This window comes from Tympanuchus pallidicinctus, unplaced genomic scaffold (assembly GCF_026119805.1).
Source record: "Tympanuchus pallidicinctus isolate F22 unplaced genomic scaffold, pur_lepc_1.0 scaffold11, whole genome shotgun sequence".
Taxonomy (NCBI): Eukaryota; Metazoa; Chordata; class Aves; order Galliformes; family Phasianidae; genus Tympanuchus; species Tympanuchus pallidicinctus.
The window spans coordinates 23,408,057-23,414,263 of record NW_026294627.1 but is presented as its reverse complement, the minus strand read 5'-3'; the positions used below and the strand labels follow the sequence as shown (position 1 = coordinate 23,414,263).

General features: G+C 46.3%; 1 long non-coding RNA gene across 1 annotated transcript; it reads left to right on the top strand.

Annotated features, from left to right (window-relative positions):
- Positions 1-432: 432 nt before the first annotated feature.
- On the top strand, positions 433-4,613 carry LOC128074789 (uncharacterized). The gene is made up of 2 exons (XR_008203467.1): positions 433-2,535; positions 2,634-4,613. It is a non-coding gene; the product is annotated as an uncharacterized LOC128074789 (long non-coding RNA).
- Positions 4,614-6,207: the final 1,594 nt, after the last annotated feature.

Below are 6,207 nucleotides of genomic sequence, written 5' to 3'. Positions count from 1 at the left end.
TAAGATACTGAAAGGGCCATTTCTTCCCTGGAATGCTTCCCCTGTACAAAGCAAATGCTCTCTCTGTCTTCATTGCTGTTGGATGCCAGCAAATCATCTCAAAACTTAGCAATATGTGAAGGCTTTTCACCTGAAACTGAGGTGATGGCACTACCCAACATGTTGCCTTCAAGCATAGAAGTTGCCCCAAAACTATCAACTGATATAGGCTGGATTCAGCATTCAACAGGCCTTTAAAGAAATGCCAGTTGACTGACGACTGTGAAGGCAGTTAATTTTTTTTTTTAATAATGCTTTGAGGAAGATCTTTCTTGATCATTGTCCTGGCAGTTGTGTGGCTGTCAAATTTGAGCCAGAGCCAAGGCTTACCAACATTCTCCTTGATGTGCTCTGATATCTGATTTTGTGTAGATGGAGAGAACTGGGATTGCCCTTGGAGAAAAATCACTGGCTATTGAAGCAGCTGCACCTATTTTTAGTCAAATAACATTTTGGTAATTTTTGCATCCAACAGTGGAGTTTTGAAGGTAATTCATGTCCAGGTCAGATCCAGCTTTTCTTTGTGCTCCCTTCAAGTCAAAACAGACAGAGGCACCATCAGGGTATCCTTTGGGTCTTCTGGATTTGGTTAAGTGAATTTTCTCTGCTGGTTATTCTTCCTCAAGTACAAATGGAGCTGAAGGTGATTAGTAGGGAACTAAACACTAAGTTTCAGATGCCTGAGTCATGGCTGGTGAACCTTGCCTACACTGAACTGCTGAATGGAACAGCTTGCGGGCTCCTCAGTGCCCATCTCCCCAGAAGACTCAGCCAGCTCAAAAATGGCTTGAAAGCCACTCTTCCACTTCATGACTGTGAAGATTGCAGGTACTTTCCCCTCTGCCTGGGGATGTTGTTATAAGGCAGCAAAGGCCCGTTTTACTGCCATAATGAGTTAATTAACTCCATTTTCCCACAGTGAAGGTGAGCAAAGACCGTGTGAGCCACATGCGCTATGTTGAGAAATAGAGCTTTTCTCCCATGTTCTTGCTGTGCCTACAGTGATAGGGCTAAGGAAAGCAGCTGTCTTTTCAGAAGGGAAATTGTACTCCTGAATTGTTTCCAATGGCCTGGATTGTTCTTTTGGTTTCTAACTAAACTTGCTTCATTAGAAGAAATTCCTGTTGCGAATTGCCTCTTTCCCTCACCAAGCCCTCGTGAATCATCTACGAGGCAGCAATACGGCGCTGCTACCGTGCTGAGCGCAGCAGCTGCCAGGCTGCTCATGGTGCCTGCAACAAGACGATGCCCAATGTGGGCATTCTGCAGCATTCTTGGGTCATTTCTGCCACTTCAGTAATTCTGCCTTCCATCTTCCCTGCCCCCAGATGGATTCAAAGATACGACACTCAAGTCCTGCAAGTTTTCCATGTACTTTTTTTATAGCAGTGTCGCCTATGACAAGATGTGTAAAAGCTTCTGCAAATGAGGAAGCTGTCGTTCTGTGATGCAGTCTGCAGAGGAAGAAGTTCACTCACCACTTTTGGTGCTTGGCTCCTCCACTGAGGATTCAACATCTCGCAGCTTCGATTCCTGCGAAGCACTCTCAAAATATTTGTCACAGACTGCGACTGCTTGAAATCTACGGGAGCGTCACAAGCTGTGTGAGACAGCATGCCAGCATGCTTGTGAAAAAATCCCTTCTGGATGCTTGTCACTTCTCTGCTTAGCATTTTTACCTTTGGCACGTCCTTGACCTTGCATTTACCCCCATGGCACTTACCACTTCCTTGCTCAGCTGCAGACCTCGTTGGCTGGCTCCGATGCTGCTGCACAAGACGCAATCTGGCAGCAAGACAGTAACCTCACTGAGGAAGAGATGTGCTGATTTCATCTGACATTGGCACATGAATTCGCTTAAAATATCAAAGACAGAATCCATTGACGTAGATGTTTTTGAAGGCCCGTTTGCACGACTTCAGAGAAGTTTGTCAGATAGATGTTTTTCTCTGACCACTGTAGGAAAATTCTGTTTGATCATGAAGGAGTCACTGCTACTCGTGCTGCAACACTGGGGTTTGGGATTAAGGGTTGTGAAATCAGTGTGCCAGTGCTCCACAACTGATGTTTTGCAAGCCACCCATCTGGCTGCTGAACTGCTCTGGCCACTGCTTTCACAGCACCAGCGACTGCCGAGTCTCCTTTCTTACCTTTCTTTCTTTCACAGCAACCAGTTCATGCTGAAAGCTGAAGTGAGGATGAGGCGATCTGGGCAGCTCCTCCTGAAGGCACTTTTGGGACTTTCCTCTGGGTTGTGTCAGGCTGCAGAGTACTTTCCTGTACCTGGAGAAATAAGATTCGAGGGGATAGATTCTAATGCAAACTCACTGGATGCTGCCAAGCTGCAGTAGAATGGAGGTGCATTCCTGAAGATCTGTCAGAAGAATGAATGAACAAAAATGGGAAGTGTTTTGGTGGGTCAGAAATACTGGATGATCACTGGAAACTACAATTTGTGATGATCAGTCAGCTGCTACGAAATTCATTGTGCTCCCGGTAAGTTGCATGATCTCTACTTGCAGACTTTGATCATTTTTGAGGAATGGGATGGTGTATTTTTGGTCTTCTAAGTCCTTCTCCTTTTCTTATCTCAGCAGTTATCCCCAGAGCCACCCTTCCATCCTTCACAGTGACCTCCATAGGATGACTGAACATCACCTTTGCTCTTTCTCCAGCTTCCAAGTGATCAGCACTGGTTAAAATCAGTGCTTTGAGAGATCTGATTGAAGCAGGAGCCAACACTGTAAGATAACATGGGTGACATTTGAGGAGCATGGTTTAATTGACATGGGTGATGGGTTGATGACTAGAATAGATGATCTCAGTAGTCTTAACCCAACCGGAATGATTCTATGATAAGATGTATAAAGAGGTATATTGCCCATCATTCAGTCTCCAAGGAGGTAAACCCAGATGAACTCAGTCATCTCTTAGCCTGGGGCTGCTTCCTCTGGAAAGGATGAGTCCCTTCCTTGCTTTTTGATGGGCTGAGGCACAAAACCTCAGGGATGGGCTGAGCGGGTTGCCTGCTGCTCTGCTGGGCTTCGGGTTTCAAGGAGGCTTTACATCATGGGTAATCCACTGCTTACGGGGACACTGAGGAGAAAGGGTCTATATAAGGTCAGACTGTTGTCTGTTTTTGCACTCCTGATTTAGTCTGAATATGAAGAAACTCAAACTCATTAGATTCACATGATGAAGCAGCAAAGAAAGTGCCTATTTATGGAGGTTAAGGAGAATCCAGAGATATGCAGATTGCTGTTATCTGCCTGAATAGTGCCTCCTGACATCACGAGGGGCTGAAAAGACTTGTTCAGGAGCAGTGGTGACGGCAGCTCTGACTGGCTGTACTGAAGCCTTAACATAGCACTTCCAGCATCCAGAGCTACCTTTCTTGTCTTCTGTTACAGGGGTCTACCGTCTTAATTTGCAGTAAGTTTCATGCACAGAGAGAAGACTGTTGTTGGGTTTTGTGACAAAAGCGCGTTTCTTGCTAGTTTTGAGAGTGGATTTTCAGTATTCTGTAGAGGTTTTACCAAGACTAAGATAATAAGCAAGAGTGAAACAAAAAGTAGTGAGAAAGGTTTCACTGAAAAAAAAAAAAGTATAGGAAGATATCGACTGAAAGGAAAACACATTTGGCAGATGTAGAAAAACAACAATCTGTCCTGCTTTTCTGCACCAGATTTCAAATGTATGTTGCCATTTTGCAACCAAACCGCACAAGGCTCAAATTGTTCACAAACCCACGTACATTAAGGAATTACATATAATTTGTTTTTCTTTTGACTCCCAAGTCCATGTTTGAATGTAGCCATCGGTAGCCATCATCTCTCCTGAGTGCTCCTAGGCAAAGTACTAGCAAGGGGTGCAGTGGGGCCTTGGCATTTCATTCTGTGGGTCACGGGAGAGCAGCTGTCTGCCCAACCCCTCACCTTGCCCAGAGTCCCTGGCTTCCTCCTCGTTTCCTCAGAAGTAAAGGCTGACCCTTGGCTTTGCTGAGAGCACCGTGGGTAAGCTCAGAGACTATGGAAATGAGGTTACTTCCATCTGATCCTAGACGAGGTTCAGTCTTCAGAGCTTGGCAAATGCAAAATTGCAACTGCTGGTGGCTCTTCTTACCTGCTTCCATGCAGCTACAAAGCACGCTTCTGTTCTTAGGAAGATCCTAGGCTGGCACCTACCTGGTTTGAAACCAGCCTCCTCACAGAGCAGGGCTGTGTTTAAACTGTTAATGAACACGGTCCCAGCAGACAAGCATTACTTATACCCATTTTACAGAGAGGTAAACAGAAGCACAGAGCTACCGGGTATGGCAGCAGGAGAGTACAGCTGGGACGTCTTCCTTCTGGTGCAGCCCCTTGGCCTCGCTGCATTTCTGGTGTGGCCCTACCATAAGCATATCCATGCGTGGGATGTACCTTACCTACTGAGCATCCTGTCCCAACACCGCCTTCTTTAATGCCTTACTTACCAGCAGAGTAGGAATACATACATATATGTCAAAACACTGCCTTGCTATTATTGCCTAACCACGTCTCCATCTATATAAATCTAGAGTAGAATGTATATAATGATACCGTGCATATGTGTAGTGTATGCATAATGCGCTCATTTGTATGCAAATGCATTTTTACGCAGATATAAATATGCTTTTCAAGCACGAATTCAAACAACGGGGAAATATGTTTGTTTTTAAAAGTGAGCCTTCCTTGTGCCACCGCCTCTGTGCCCGTTTTGGGTGTACGTGATTCTTCTCGGTGATGACAGGTAGCTATCACTGTTCTGGGGAAATAAAGGGGAAGGAGATGAAGCAGCTCTATGCTTCTGGTTGTCAGGCACCGCGCTGTGCTGCGCCATGAATTTTCCCTCGCGCGGGTTCAAGAGAAACCACTGCATTACACCGTAACTGTCAAACATCCTGTTTTTAGTTTGTTGCTCAAACACAATCAAATTATTTAATATACAAAAGCTATCAGACGGAGCCAGTCAGTTTTTCCTCAAGCGATACAGAAAGGAAAACAACCACCGAGAAAGGCACCTGAAAGCGCCGAGCCGCTGACTGGAGGATGTGGGAGAATATTGTAATGGATCGTATTTACGACAAAACAGAAACCCAACACCCTGGAAAACATACGTGCTGCTCGAACTGTGTTTACTTCCAGGCACATTGGCCTTTGCATAGGGGTGGGTCGGGTGATTCAGCTGAATCTGAAACCCGATAAACTCTTGCCTTCTGTTTTTACATCATGCTCGGTGCTTGCACATGACACAGTGGGAGCAGATAGAGCTGCTGGGGCACTACCTTTGGTATTTATTGTATTGATCCCAGTGAGGATCACTTCTTGGGCACGCTGCACTTCAGTCTTTCACCTCGGCATGGCTGCATGTGGGTGTGAGCTGGACATGGTGAAATGCTGGGGCTCAGCCTGGACAGATTACCTAAGATAAGGGGCTGTGCTATGGATTTCCTTTGGCTCATCTTCCTCTTCTGCTTGGGGAGTGTGATGGCAACTTGTGGGTCCCAATAATCGTCCCTCTCTTCTCCGCCCTCATGAGTCCCCATCCGCAGTACTGCGTCCAAGTGTGGAGCCCCCAGTACAAGCAAGACAGAGAGCCGTTGGAGAGGGTCCAGAGCTGGGGCATGAAGATGATCAGGGGGCTGGAGCACCTCCCTTATGGAGACAGGCTGAGGGAGCTGGGCTTTTTCAGCCTGGAGAAGAGAAGGCTGTGAAAGACCTCACTGCAGCCTTCCAGTACTTAAAGGGAGCCTACAAACAGGAGAGGAGCCAACTATTTGAAAGGGTAGATAACAGCAGAACGAGAGGGAATGGTTTTAAGTTGAGGAAGGGAAGATTTAGGTTTGATGTCAGGGGAAATTCTTTACTATGAGAGTGGTGAGGTGCTGGAACAGGCTGCCCAGAAAGGTTATTGATGCCCCCCATCCCTGGAGGTATTCAAGGCCAGGTTGGATGGGGCCCTGGGCAGCCTGGTCTGGTATAAAATGGAGATTGGTGGCCCTGCCTGCAGCAGGGGGAGTTGGAGCTTGATGATTCTTGAGGTCCCTTCCAACATGGGCCATCTATGATTCTATGGTTTTATGATTCTATGTATGTCTCACTGGGACTTATTCAGGGAATATGATTTTGTCCGACTCCTATTAACCAT